General features: G+C 47.6%; 1 long non-coding RNA gene across 1 annotated transcript; it reads left to right on the top strand.

Annotated features, from left to right (window-relative positions):
• The first annotated feature begins 1,134 nt into the window (after positions 1-1,134).
• Positions 1,135-6,497, top strand: LOC149332356 (uncharacterized). Its single transcript, XR_016284888.1, has 3 exons — positions 1,135-1,256; positions 3,475-3,537; positions 5,977-6,497. It is a non-coding gene; the product is annotated as an uncharacterized LOC149332356 (long non-coding RNA).
• Positions 6,498-15,707: the final 9,210 nt, after the last annotated feature.

Raw genomic sequence — 15,707 nt, 5'->3', positions numbered from 1 at the left:
AAAGAAAAGAAAATACGCGCGTCGCAGCAACAAGCGCGTCCGCCGAAGCGGAGGCTGCTGAAAGAAAGGTGCCCAGGCTGAGCTTGGTTAAGCCAACACTGCGTTGCATATTGCGCGGTCTTTTTGCGCGAGGTATTGCCCACGAAACACAGAACGTCTTAGAAACGTCCTGAAACAGCTCGAAATGGCTTCACATGTCTTGCGCTAGAATGAAACGTCTCATATACGTCGACGGCAAGATGTCTTTTGGAAACTTCTTTAAGACGTCCGTTTAAGACGTCCGCGCTTTCTGAAACGTCGAACTTAAGACTATGTTACGAAGACGGGCCAATACGTTCAGGGGATTGGCAGAAAGCTGCCACCATAGATTAAACATGATACAGATCATGGCAAGCGTTTTTAAGCTTCACGTTTTATTCCAAACCATGAATGAAACATTCAGTTGTGGCACATAAACTGTTAGATTTCAGTGCCCTAAACCGATATTTTCACCTCTTTAAGAGCAGGCGCACCGGTGCAAAGTCCGCGCTTTGTGCTCAAACTCTGACAGCGCATTTTGTCATACGCAGTCCGAAATCACGTTTATCACAGTCCAAATCGAGTACAACTAGCTCACCGCTTGTAAAGCTGCACTAAAGTTACGCGAATCATGAAATTTGTTTCCTGTGGCGAACGCCTCTTCGTTCGGCCTCGGCTGGCCACGAGCAAGGAATGTTGCCGTCGCGCCATCGCCGCTATCGCCGCTTCCTTCCATGCTGTCTTCGCCATGTTGGAGCAGTCTGCTCGCGGTACTCGCGGCTCGCGCGCATTCTTCCCTCGCCACGGCCGGTGTCGAAAGCGGCGCGCGCCTTCGCCTGCCTTCGCGTCCTGAACGCCTCAGCTTGCTGCTTGGTGTCGCTCCGCTCGATCGCGATACAGTCTACAGTCTACGTAAATTTAACTGTTTCAAGCAAATATAAACCTTTTTGCAAGCTGTAAATGCTTAGCGTCACATAAAAATATGAGATGCAGTTTGTGATTATTTTTATGTTGTTGCTTTGTTTCTTTTGCATTTTTGGAATGTAGTACTTCGTCTGGCCGTTTGACGTTGCGGTCGCTAGCGGTTCCTTGCTACGCGCGCGAAGTGGACGCTCCCAACGGTTTTTTGCCTCCTTTGTCTCGTGTTTATGGGCTCTTCACACTGCTATTTGCAGTTTTCCCGCGATGCCTTTTACTACCAGGACTGCGCTGAAAGGTGCACCTCGTTTTCAGCAAAAGTAAGTCACCTTCCATTTCTCTCGTGTGTTGAAAGCGTCACCTTTACTGCGGCTAAGTTGCCAATGCGCCTCATCCAATCGTCGGCTGTGCGTCCCAACGTTCGTACCGACTGTTGCGTAAATCAGAGAAAATCGAAAAAAAATTCTCTCGGCCTAACCGCACGTTTGTTCGAGCTCAAATTTCGCACAGAGGTTGCATTTGGCGGTCAGTTTTGTTTTATACCACATTTAGGTGGGGTACTTGCCTGATTCGGTCAGAATTATTTGGAAATCCCCATCGTCTGCGGCGATGGAGAACCAAAACGGAAAGGCTTCTCAGCAGTGGTACCCGTAGCGCCACCTCGTACCAACCGAAGAAATGAGCCCATTACCGGGGAGGGCGGCGTAGGAGCACTTGGACTCGCATCCAAACCACGGCCACGGCCTTCTCTTGATCGCTCTACGACTGCAATTTAGGTGACGTCTTGCGCTGCTTCGCAGCAGACAGCACCAAGTAAAGGTGATTTGCTCACCAATTTAGCGCAGCTGGGTTTCTCCGGCTGATACGAGATGGCGCTACGGGTACCACTGCTGAGAAGCCTTTCCGTTTTGGTTCTCCGTCGCCGCAGACGATGGGGATTTCCAAATAATTCTGACCGAATCAGGCAAGTACCCCACCTAAATGTGGTATAAAACAAAACTGACCGCCAAATGCAACCTCTGTGCGAAATTTGAGCCCGAACAAACGTGCGGTTAGGCCAAGAGAATTTTTTTTCGATTTTCTCTGATTTACGCTACACGCGTTAGACAGTTTTGCGTCCCTCCTTTGGTTTGAAAATCGCATAGATCTCTCAGCCAGTGTTTTCATACCAAAGTGTAACGTTCGATGTTCGAAAACAGGGCGTTTCCTAGCGTTTGAGTTCTCGTTCAGTGGGTAGCGCCATGTTGCTCTTGCATCATCCTCTATGAGCTGCTTTCTTACGAAAGTCGTCCATAAATTGGAACCATAGAAAAATCAAGTGTCATCATTTGTGACATAGCTTCAAAGCGACCACGCTTTGTTTAAACACGGGTAGGAAAGGCGCGAATTTCTTTGTACACATTGAATTGTGCTCGATTGCATCCCGGAAGCAATTTTATTGTTGCAAACCACTCTGTTCTTGGTTTTTAGGTTTTTATGGGGTTTAACGTCCCAAAGCGCCTAAGGCTATGAGAGACGCCGTAGTGGAGGGCTCCGGAAATTTCGACCACCTGGGGATCTTTAACGTGCACTGACATCGCACAGCACACGGGCGTCTAGAATTTCTCCTCCACAGAAATTCAACCACCGCGGTCGGGTTCTGTCCTTGCGAATGTTCGTATTCAACTTAATTTGATGACTACCAGTGACACTCGGGTTAAGAAGGCGTTGGTTATGATTGTAATGGCGGAATAGAATGTGCAGTGCCCATTATCATGAAGTGATCATGAAACCCGTCGTGGTGGCTGTGTGGCTGTGCGTTCGTTTGCCGTTCGCAAGCTATCTGACGCCGACCGCGGCGGCCGCACGTCGTTAAAGTCAAAATACAAAGACGCCTGTGTGCTGTCTTAAGCAAGCGCACGTTAGAGAACCCCTATTCATCCAAATTAATCTGGAGCCCTCCACTATGGCGACCCTCGTTGCCCATATATCGCTTCTGGGCGTTAAACCCCGCAATTTAAAAGTAATCATGTGGCGGAAATTGTATTGGTTTCATGAAATTCAGTGACTGCATGCATAATATATTGTCGATGGCTTGTTTTGTTCCAGGTTCTCACGAAAATATGGAGTAATACTTGGTCAGTTAACTGTGATTACCTGATTTCTGTTTATTTGAGCAGGGCTGCCCTGAGCTATTTCATTTGCTGTTTGCACTTGTATATGCCTTGTTGCTAAAGATTATGGAATTGTTGTGTTTTGCCCTAGGTCTGCAGTTGGTTGTGAACTTAGAGAAAAAATAATGGAGTAGAGGGAACCGTGAAAATCCAGATGCATTACTGCATAGACTTGTTGGACCTGTCAAGCGTTTGTTTCACTATGATTGATAGCTACGACACTGAGGAAGCCTACTAGGTGGTACTGCTCTGTATGTGTGCTGGCTGTTTGACAATGTAAGGAAGTAGCCCCTTGGCAGGCAGGCCTCCTTGAATTTTTTCGTAAGCCTTTGCAGTGTGTACAGCTGGTGTTGTCGATGAATTCACCCTGTACATTTCTTTTTAGGTAGAAGTTGTTCAACAGTGGTTTCCAGAGAACCTCCTGGCCTGCTCAACTTCCGAAGTTTCGGTAAGCACTTTTCACAGCTGACAGTGTTTTCCCTCATGCTTTCTTGTACAGGTGCCGGCAGTTAGCAAAAATTTATTTCACGAATTCTGTTGTTTGCTTGACCTGACCTTTTGGTTTTGTTAGACCTGCTACAGTTTGCCAAATGAGCAAGGGCTTTAGTTAATTTCAAGGAAGGAATGGAAAAGAGAGAAGGCGGTAATTGCCCCCCCTCCCCCCCCCCCCCCCCCCCCCCGGGTTAGATTGAAAACTGTGCCTATGTGGACCTGTCTGAATGAATTCCTGCATGAGCACAGGTATGCATGCCAGCAGGTTATGAACACTGGAAACTTAACTTTACATTGTTTGAGTTTTTTAGACAGTAATAACTGGAATACTGAAGGGAAAATAGCAGTGTCATTATAATGGCTCAGCTAAGAGAAGTCAAATATGTATGCCTTTCAGAAATAACAGTGGTTTATAAAGCGAGGGCATTTCGACTGATCTCATCCAAGTTTCAAAAGTAAAGCAAAATTCCTGTTATTTTATTCTTTCAGAAGGGTAGCGGATCGGGCTAGTTGGTGCAGATTTTCACTCTTTCACTCTACGTACAGCAGCACGCATAAGAATCATAAATGGAACACAGTATACAGCGTTCCATGGTATGAGAAGTAGTGCAAAACGGGACAAGGGACAGAGAGAATTTCACGTGTTAACTTATCCCAGTGTCTGGCCACGATCGAGCCCTTATCCAAAAATTGGACACAACCACACTCCTTACAGTGCAAAACCAGATTACTGCCATCAAAAGTTTTCAAGTTGATTTTGTGTTCACGAAGCCTCTCATTCAAGCAACGACCAGATTGACCAACATACCGCTTGCCACAGGAGAGTGGGATGTCAAACAATGCCTTCAGTCCATTTCACGAATTTTTTCCTGTGATTAATGGTGCACTGCAGCTTTTGGGGACGTTTATCAGCGGGCAAAGTTTTTTTGGATAGCGCACCTATTTTTTAGGGGCTGAAAAACATTCGCTTTGTCCCAATTTTCTTGAGATTTTGGGTCTGGCAATGAATGTAGGGAATGACGACAATTCTGCCTTTCTTTCTTTCTGAAGGTACAGACGGTAGTTGATCTTCCTGGTGCTTCTTCAGTATGTCTTCAAGGACAAAAACACAGATATCAGCTGGGTAGCCTACTTCACTGAACCTTGCGAGTTGTTCGTGAAAGCTCTGGCTGATTGTGGCAGCATGACTTTTCCAGTTCATTTTTCAAACATAAATTAATAATGCCTCATTTTACGTGTTTAGAATGTTCAAAAGTGTATAGGTGTGCAGGCTAAAGGTAGGTTATTTCAGTCGTTACTGAAATAACCTATCTTCAGCCTGCACTCCCCTACACTGCTGCACATTCTAAACTTGTAAAACGTCATTATTTTGTTTCAAAAAAGCCCTGCAAAAGTCATGCTGCCACAATCAGCCAGAGCTTTCACGAACAACTCGCAAGGTTCAGTGAAGTAGGCTACCCAGCTGATATCTGTGTTTTTGTCCCTGAAGGCATACTGAAGAAGCGCCAGGAAGATCAACTGCCGTCCGTGCCTTCAGAAAGAAAGAAAGGCAGGATTGCCATCATTCCCTACATTCATTGCCTGTCCCACGATCTCAAGAAAATTGGGACGAAAGCGAATTTTCGCATGCTTTTTTCAGCCCCTGAAAAACTAAGTGCGCTATCCAAAAAACTTTGCCCGCCGGTAAACATTCGCAAAAGCTGCAGGGCACCATTAATCGCAGGAAAAAATTTTTGAAATGTACTGAAGGCATTGTTTGACATCCCACTCTCTTGTGGCAAGCGGTATGTTGGTCAATCTGGTGGTTGCTTGAATGAGAGGCTTCATGAACACAGAAACAACTTGAAAACTTTTACTGGCAGTAATCTGGTTTTGCACTGTAAGGAGTGGGGTTGTGTGTCATTTTTGGATAAGTGCTCGATCATGGCCGGACACCGGAATCAGTGAACATATGAAATTATTGAAGTAGCATGTATCGCTGCTTTGGAAAATGAATGTGTCAGCGAACTATCTATGTCCCTGTCCAAAAGAGAACTGGCCTTGTTAAACAATGGCTGAGGTGTACGTGTCCGTAGTTCCTCGTTCACCTGATTTTCATTTTTTTCCGAGCGCATGCACCTGTTTGACCCTCACGGTTTACGTTCGTCTTGGTCGCTTGGGCTCTGTCAGTCGGAAGTTAGCGCCTGTGTTGTGTGCGTCTTTCTCTGTCCCTTGTCCCATTTTGCGCTACCTCTCATACCATGGATCACCGTTATCGACTCGCCCAAGTTTCTGCCCTTGTGAATGAGTTATTAGTTGCTGGCTGTCTTGTGTATTTTTTGTCTGCTTACGTGCACTTGAGTGAGAAAAAAATATTGAGTGCTGAAAATTGACATTAATTTTTCTGTTCACCCAGTAACCATGGCCTTTTTTATGCCCGCTGTGGAGTGCGACTGCTAACATCTGTGTTGGAGTCATCATGGGAGACGTGTGAAGCTGGTGCCTACCATGTATATGGCAGACAGCTGTCAACTGTTCCTGCCATGTGGCACTTTTTGTTCTCTTGAGGTATTTGTCATGTGTTTTGATTCACCGTGTCACTTTTTTTTAATCCTAATAAGCAGGTATGTATTACTGAGGCAATAAAATGTTTGATTCTTGGATTGAAGCCATTTCTTGCTTTTTTTTGCGCTCAGAACAGATCCTGCATTAAGAACCAACTACATTGGCTCTTTTTTTTTCTTTAGTCTGAATTTTACTTGTAGTTCTACTATGAATAAATTTAATTAACACAGTTTGCCTGCCCAAAGCTTTCATCTTGCAGTAAGCATTGTAAGACTCAGATTTGCACAATTTACTTATATTTACGCAGCAGCCAAAGTTAAAGGTGCTTTACGAAGAGCTGATCTTGATGTCTCACGAGCAATAAGAGCTCAGTTTAAGAGAAGGTACAGATCTCTTGCATGCTTGGGAGAAAAAATGTGTATTGAGGGTGTATGAGAAAACTTGTTGCTATGCTCTCTTGTCCTTCTTGCCTTGCATTTGGCCAGTTGTCTACAGATTAAAGGAGCGTTTGCATTTAGCAGAAGTCTAGCTACCAGGCAGTCAATACATGAAATGATGCAGAAGTTTCTTTTGCACTCTTGATATGCAAAATTTTCTTGCAAAAGAAACTGCTGCATTATACATGAGTTAATTACCTGGTACCTAGACTTCTGATGAAGAAAATATACTTTTAGTCTGCAGACAACAAGCCAAATGTCAGACAAGAGGGGCAAGAGACAGCAAAGCAACAAGTTTTCGCACACCCTCAATGCACATTTTGTCTCCCAGGCATGGAAGATGTTTGTACTTTCTTCAGTTCTTATTGCTTGTGAGGCGTCAAGGACGGGCTCTTCGTGAAGTGCCTTTCATTGAACAGCATTACATTAGCCCCGATACAAAACACCGAAAATACATCTATATACAGCTAGGTAAGACCTCTATTAGCCAACTACTAGCATCGGATACCACAGCTACAGAAGAGCTAAAACACTTCTTTACAGCTAAACAACGTATTGGCTAGAAGTCCACAAGATGTCAACAAAAACCTCTTGTAGCCGACAGATAGTGTTGCATTAGCCTAGGCTACAGGAGGTCTTCAAGACTTTGGACGGCTAAATGAAATCTTGGCTATGCTTCTTTAAGACGTCGAAACATCTTGGTGTAGATGACATAGATTTCTACAAGCACTTTTTGTGTTTCGTGGGTGCTTGACTCGATTTTCTCACCAGCTTTTCCTCCGGGATGGATGGATGGATGGATGGATGGAGACGGACGGACGGGCGGGCGGGCGGGCGGGTCGGACGGGCGGGTGGGTAGATAGGAGCGCCGCCTTTGAAACGGGGCGGTTGCAACCGCCACCATGCTCAGCCGTCCTTTTTTGTTTTTGTTTTTTCATTTTCCCTTTTTTCTTCCTTTTTTTCTTTTTTTACGTGGTTTAGTGACGTCACGTCACGTGGTTTGGTGGCTGCCCGGCCGCGCCGAAGGGCTGAACTGAGTGATTGCAATATATGCTAGGCATAAAAACAGATAAGCGGCCGAAGCCGCGATCGCTCCACCACCTTCCCGCACCTCTTGGAGAAAGTTGAAAACAGCAGACGTTACTTACGGGAGAACATGGAGTGTTGCCCTGATTTGGACAAAAGTAAGCACACAGTTATCCTCGGTTTTTCTGTACAGGCAACATGGAAAATTGCAACACGTCGAAGCAAGTTAAGATACTAGGCAATTTTTTTTCGTAACACCGCAAACCCTGGTACTTATTGATAAATATCAGTCGTATACTGCAGACAGAAGGCAAGAAGACAGGGTTCTAGGCAGCCGCCGCGATGGCTCAGTGGTTATGGTGCTCGGCTGCTGATCCGAAAGACGCGTGTTCGATACCGGCCGCGGCGGCTGAATTTCGATGGAGGCGAAATTCTAGAGGCCCGTGTACTGTGCGATAGCAGTGCACGTTAAAAAACCCCAGGACGTTACACCCCATAAACCAACCAAACCAGACAAGTCCTCTTAATAGGTGAATCATTGGCTAGCGAATTGATTCTCTTCTCCCGTCCCTTCTTAGTTTTCTTTTACTCTTAGGAAAAGACATTTTTTTATCAGCGGTGTTGAACTGTGGATGCTAGTTGGAAGCTAGCTTGCGACAGGGGTTCCGACCAAGGATATATGCACCTTCAGTTGCATGCTTTAAGGCGCGGTTGAGGTAGTGCACTCTAGTTGAGGTGTCCACCGTGATGTCGAGATGTGGGAGCTATGCCCTCAAGATTTTTTTCTTCTGCCACGGCTTCGAATACCCTTGAAAAAAAATTACGGGGAACTTTAGCGGCTAAAGTGGTGCATTAATTAACTGCCAATTAATGACGCTTAATCTTTGCCTTTAGGAGTGGAACGCGACAGCGTGTTTTAGCGCTGCTAGGGAGTCCACGGAACGCCACCACCCGTTCGGCGCGATACGTTGCCCTTTGAACGCAACGCTTTTTGAGGAAAGGAAATGGCGCTGTAATTCTCTGTCATCTCGGTGGACACCTGAACCTCACCATAGAGGAAGGGTGGAAGTGGAGTGAAAGAAGAAAGAGGGGCCGTAATGGAGAAAATGAACATTGTATTTGAGGAAAGGAAATTACGCAGTAACTGTCTCACATATCTCGGTGGACACCAGTCGAAAATTGTATTTGAGGAAAGGAAATTGCGCAGTAACTGTCTCACATATTTCGGTGGACACCCGTCAAAATTCGCGCGTAGTGACGTCACGACCATTTCGACCAATCTGAAACGCGGACAAATTTACTAACACGTCTTGGTCACGACAGTATGAGCCATTAAAGGCTTTCGCCTTAATATATCCCAAAGCGACTGAAGCTATGACGGACGCCGTAGTGAACGGCTCCGGAAATTTATAGTGTCTCCACATCGCACAGTACACGGGCCTCTAGAATTTCGCCTCCATCGAAATTCGACCGCCACAAACGGGATCGAGCCCGCGTCTTTTGGGGCAGCGGCTGCGCGCCATAGCCACCGAGCCACCGCGGCGGCTTAACGAAAACGAAAAATATGCAACGGATACAGCGAAGATGGCTAATGACGCAAGATGGCTAATGACACAATATTCGTTTGGTGTTGCTAACACTCAATACCCACTACTCATACACTGCCTTAGCGTTTCGCTCTTTTTAAAGCGCAGCTCTTTGGCGTCCGTTCCTGGGTTTCGCGTCGTCGTCGGCGTCGGCCTCGTAACCAGCTCCGCCCCCAATGTCACGCTTTTCAATTGGTCGAAATGCTCGTGACGTCACAGTGCGCGAATTTCAAATGGGGCCAATTGTACTTTGGCTAGTAACCATGCAACCAATCAAAGGGATCGTATAGTGATGCTGCAACTAAGTTGGACTGAGTTTAGTTAATTGCTTAATTAATCAATTAGTCTAATTAATATAGAGGAGAATGAAGAGGTCAGAAGAAAAGAAAAGAAAGACGCGCGCCGCAGCGACAACAGCGTCCGCGGAAGGAGACGCTGCTAAAAAAAAACAGATATGTACGAAGCCGCGCTCCCTCCACCACCACGCACTTCCCCACTCAGTAAGACGTTGCTCGTTTCATATACGTTGTGTCGAACATCCTAGACAGTTCCAACAATTGACAGGTTAATGACAGAACACGATGGATAGAAATGCAATAATATAAATATGAAATAGCCTAATTAACCTTTCTAGTTAGACCGCATAAATCAATAAAACCGAGAACGAAATTGGTCGAGTTGGGGAATCGAACCAGGGTCTCCGGAGTGCGATACGAGCACGCTAGCCACTCCGTAATGCCAGCTGAATGGTTTGGAATGAACAAAGGCGCGTCTAGCTAATACGGCGTCTTCGTTCACTCCCATCTTCCCCCTTTCCCTTACGGCGAGGTGCAGGTGTCCACCCAGATATGCGAGAGAGATACATTTCCTTTCGTCAAAAAATAAATTTACCGTCCAGCAAGGCGTACAGCCGAATTGGCGATGGCGTTCTGTGGACTCCCTGGCAGCGTTGCAAGACGCTGTCGCGTTCCACTCTTACAGGCGAAGCTTAACATGTTAACCACACATCAGTAACACACGCAGACAGCCAATGGACGCGTCACTCGCTGGCAGCACTTCATTCATCATTCACAACCACATTCGTGACAGAATGCTGTACTAAGGCTTTCGCCTTGCACCACTTTAGTCGCCAAAGTGACTCCTAATTTTAGAGCGCAGCTCTTTGGCGTCCGTTCCTGGGTTTCGCGTCGTCGTCGGCGTCGGCCTCGTAACCAGCTCCGCCCCCCTTTCATCCCCCCAGCGCTAGCAGCGACCGACTGATAACGACCGACTGATACCGCTGGCTGCCGCTGACGCCGCTAGAGAGTCAAGATAACGCGACTGCATAGAACACCGTCGCCGCCATGCAGAAAGAGGAGGAAAGGGTCCCCCCCCCTGTTCTTGTGTGGCGGATAGGGTGCTCTTCAGTTGCCGACGCGCCGGTTATTTCACGTAGGCCCCGGCACGTCGACGAATACGTGACCACCTTCCCACGGCTAGACCTGGTCTTAGCGCTGCGGAAGCGAGGGTATCATATTCTTTGTGTCGGCATCGGCGGCGTTGTCCCTGAAACCAACTCCGCAGCTGGGGTTGACTCACTATCGAAAAGGTGAAACAGCTTATTTGCTGCGCTCAAATTTCGCATTAGGAAGTAACGTAATCGTCGGTAATTTTTTTCCGGATGTGAAAAGTTGCTAAACTTACCTGGTCCATATCCTGGTTGCATTTTCGCTGAAACGAGATAAGAATGCGGTCAATTCCTCTTACGTCGTTGTTTACTTCTAAAATTAAATTTGGTCTTTCTCTCCATGCGGAAGTTGGAGAACAGTGTTCAACTTACGTGGTCGAAAGAGTACGCGTCAAGGCTACTGAAACCAATCATCACACGCAGCGATGTTATTGGGCTGCGAGTTGAAAGCATATACAAAACATTGTTCTCCGTAAGTAATAATAATGCCTTTATTTTCCATCACAAGGATGAGGGAGGCAAGGGGGAAAAGGTAGGGATGTAGCTTGACCAGCTCTCGCCTCCCCAAAAATAGATAGAAGTTGTACAGGAGAAATGTGCAGACAGCATACCAGTAAAGCTTAAAAAAAAAAGAAAAACCCAGCAGTAATACTAAAGAAATAAAGGAAGCATGAACAGAACCTATTTTTGACACAACTGTAACACTTTGAAACGCGTAAAAATCAAACGTAAAGGCAAAATTACATAAAAATTCCAAATTGCAAAAGTGCTCACGAAACGAGCCGTTCTGTATGAAGCAGCCATTTAATTTTCCTTCTATCCGCGGAGGCTAAATGGATATGAAGCTGCTCAAAAATGAACACCCTGCGCCCGCGCCTAAGATTCCGTTTTTTTTTTGTTTTTTTTTTTGCGCTCATGAATGTCTTATGTGTCTTCTCTTCTGCCCTCGTCCGTTTTTTTGCGCTGGCTTCACAAAATGCATCCCCAACGGAAGCTTGCTCTCCTAAGATTTTGGCGCACAGTGTAAAGCGACAGTTGGTCGAAATTAATCCACGGTCCTCGAATGCGGTGTTCCATCAAATACTTTTTGTATCGTTAACGCGCTAGATTTTTTTTCATTTTGCAGAGTGAACTGCTAGGCTGACAGGTGCCTGACAGGTCATAATCATCATCAGTCTGACTACGCCCACTGCAAGGCGAAGGCCTCTTTTATGTCTCTTCAATGCTTGCTGCGGCAACCGTATCCCTGCAAACTTAACCTCGTCCGCCCATCTTTCTGCCGCCCCCTGCTATGCGTCCCGGTTATCTTGCCTTCCTGTCCGAAACTATTCCTTCCTTTTGATTTCGACAAGGGTGTAATTAACCCGCGTTAGTTCCCTCAATCACTCTGTCTTCTTCCTGTCTTTTACCGTTACACCTATAATTTCTCTTTCCATAGTTCGCTGCGATTGTCCTTAACACAAGCTGAACCCTCTTTGTTAGCCTCCAAGTTTCTGCCACAAACATAGGTGAGTGCCAGTAAGATACAGCTGTTGTATACTCTTCTCTTGAGGGATATTGGTAAACTGCCGTACATGAGCTGAGATAACCTGCCAAATGCACTACACTCTAGTCTTACTCTTCTGCGTATTTCACTCTTGTGATCCGGATCTGCGGGCCCTAAGTAAGCCACTTTCAATCCCTCGCTGCCAACTGCGATGCGTGAAATCCGAAGTTTTAGGCTAAGGCCCGTTTCCCATGATGCGACTAGAACGAAAATATTACGCGTGTTTGATGACTCCACTGTGCGATTTTCGGTTCTTTCAAACGAAACGCGTACCCAGAGAATTAGGTCGGATCCGTGCAAGGTTACTTGATGTTCGCATAGCAATCGGTATTAAACGCGACAGAAACGCAACACGGAATGTGCTGATGCTGTTATAAGCAGCGCAATGCCAGGCAAAATTTCGCATGTTTTAATTCGAATAAACAGTTTTGCTTCCGCAACAGCAACAGCTCCCACGTGACCAAACATCGCACGCAGCATGGAGTAGTTTTGTTGCGAAAGCAACACTACCGGAGCCCATATCGGCTCGTCGCGTATGCTCGTGGCTGTGCTGCTACCAAACGACCTTGAGTCGCCGTTGCCTAGCAACCGCTCGGGCAGTAACTCAGGTAAGTTCGGACGAGCGTCGTGCCATCTGCGCGAGAGGTTGCTCGGGGAGAGCAACATGGGTCGCAAAATCCCAACGGTTGGCTGGGATAGAAACAGCCAGTGCAGTGGCGCATCGCTTAACCACTGCACTGGTATATGAGGACTCGCCGCCATCTATGAATCTTAAGTAGCAATTGCCAATTCAGCATAGATGGGCATTAACCCACTAAAGATACCATGCCAGACCTCCCCCTCGAGTAAACAACGTGACGTCACGGAACGCACGTGCAGCGACTGCAGCGCTCTCCTTCCTAGCGGCGATGGGCAGAGCGCTCCCTCTTCGGCTGTCATCCAACGCTCTCGTACGTGCCTCGGAAGCGATGGAGCTGTCAGAGTACGCGAAGTCACTGCCTGAAATCGCCCGGCAGCGATATGTTGAAAAGTTGAAAGTCGACGGGAAACAGTACCCTGACCCCTTCGTTTTGAAGGACTGGAGAAACGACCCGAAATTGTGGCCAAACGTGCGTTTTGGCGACATATACGTTTATCTCGTTCAGACGCCCGGCCCTTACACTACTGAGAGCATGCAGTGCTACCGTTCGCTGAAGGCGTACGTTCTTGCAGCGGAAGGGCACGTGCGCCAAGTTTTGGCAGCCGACTTTGGTTTAGAGTGCTGCTTTTTAAAAGCAAAAGTGACCCCGTCGCAGGGCACCACCGGCGAGCCGTACGAAGCGTGGACGCTTTTGCGAGAAGAAGGAAGCGTACAGGCATGGCACATGCATGGCCATGCATGGCCGGGTAAGTTCAAGTGTTCGGCGGGATGTCGAATAACAGCGTTTTAACGCGCTACCTTGATCAGCAGAAAGATAATTGCATGCGGTAGATTAGAAATGCATTACACGCTAACCGTCACGTCAAAATACTGTTCACGTGTGAAGTCAGCGTACAATAATGCAGTGCGTAGGATGTCATATATTTTGATTGTGTTAGTGCATGCGAGGTCTTATATTTTGATTGTGTTATCCGGTTCTGTATCGCAACCGCCGCCGCCATGGCATTGCTGATTCGATCTCGGCCGCTTGTCGAGGGGCTGAAGCTGAGAACGCTGACTGTCGCTTCGTTGGGGGAGAATCTGCTCTAACTGGTGTGCCCTCTGCGCGGTCACTGCTCAGAGCCATTGCGAAAAAAAAAAACGCTTATGACCGTGCGGTGTCGGGTCTGTTAAAAGGGTCCTTAGGCTGCTGAAACTGCTCCGGTTCCGAGCACCGCGACGCCCCTTACATCGCATGTGTCGCCTGAGTTCAAACCCTGCACAGCTAACCTACTTTACGCTTTCTTGCCCCATACTACCAGTTTGCAACAACTAAGATGTTGCTAAGATTGTCCGCTCAAAACGACCACACTTCTTCATATCTGCGCTGGGATTTCTCTTCTTGAATTAGAAAACGCTGGGCACCCGGTCCGGGTGGTCCGGTAACGAGGACGGGGCGCCTGCGTTGGCGGATAAGACGATAAAAAAAGTTCACAGTGCCATTCACCTCGCTAGCTCTTCAAAATCGGCAAGTGAAAGAAAGGAATGGTTCCCACAAGAGATGAAGTGCGCTCCGCATATCCTATCTGCCGTTCTTGGCTTCCATTTATCTCGACGCATTGCGTGCACCTTCAGGAGATTCTCGTCCCGTGGAAAACGAAAAAAAGCGGACGCCTTTCTTGGCACGGTTAGTGCATCCCACGGCACAGCAGCTCGTAGGCATCACGAGACAGGGTCGAGGCACGGGTTCCGGCGCCCGCACTGCGATAGCTTCCTTGCTCGCCCAGCAAAACTATACGGGATCGCACGCAAACGGAGGACTGTTTTGCCCATCGCGTCCCCGGCGTGAGCCTGAAACGTCACCGCCGTGACGTCACTCGCCTCGCGTGACGTACCCGAGGAGAGGTCTATTGAAGAATGAACAACTGCTTTCGCAGGTCTACTCGGTCTAACTACGTTAAGCCCCTATCAATTTTTTTTTCCTCCATGGCACGCAGTCTCGGCGCTCCCCATTGGTCAGTCGAAGAGCGATCACACCGACGCTGCGATTGACCGGACGGCGGATGGAAACCCGTCGCAAGACGTCTGCGGCTAGACCGATCGCCCACCCCAGTCGCAGACCGACAGAATTCGCGCCGTCGCAGGAGAAAATCGCATGCATACGAAACAGGCCTGTTTCACATGCAGGCGAAAACGCTCGCGATTTCTGCCGCCGCGGCGCAAGAGCCTGTTCCCAAGACGTCGCGGCGGCTTGAGCGGCCAGAGCGACGAGGTTCCAACGAGTGGTGGTGGTGGAACTTTATTTCCAGCGGATATAGAGGAGCGACCCGAAGTCGCCCCCCGCTTAAACCGCGGCCGCTATCCCTTGGGCAGCGGCGGCGTCTTCAGTCAGCTGGAGGAGCTTGATCTGTGTCCCGAAGTCGGGGCTGAGCAATAGAGCCTCCCAATGATCAGAGTCGATAATGAAGCGACTCGCGGGTAGGGACTGCGGGCAGTTCCAGATCATATGATTTAGATCGGCTTTGGCATCACATTTTTTGCATTTGTCTGAGTAGAGTCCATCCGAATAGAAGCTACACAATTGGGGATTTGGATACGTTTTAGTTTGAAGTTTACGCCTGGCTTTGGCCTGTTGCTTGGAAGGCGTTTTATCTGCTGGGGGAAATCTGAGTCTTGCAAGCCTGTAGTGCTGCAGGATTTCTCTGTAAGAAAACAACCTGTCCTTGCCGGAGTATAGGGCGGGTGTACTGCACGACCCAGCTCGGCGGGATAGTTGGAAATTTTTTGCTGCGAGGCGCCGCTCAGTCGCTTACATGTGCACCATCCTTTAAAATGACTGCGGTCGTTTCGGTCGATTATGACCAATCTATTTTATTTCTAGAGTGATAGTCACTTACTGGTGAAAAAAAAAAATAGCGGCG

The sequence above is a fragment of the Amblyomma mixtum genome, chromosome 8, assembly GCF_055824585.1.
Source record: "Amblyomma mixtum isolate Tamu chromosome 8, ASM5582458v1, whole genome shotgun sequence".
NCBI lineage: Eukaryota > Metazoa > Arthropoda > Arachnida > Ixodida > Ixodidae > Amblyomma > Amblyomma mixtum.
The sequence above is the reverse complement of the archived record's forward strand: the minus strand, read 5'-3'. Positions and strand labels throughout refer to the sequence as shown.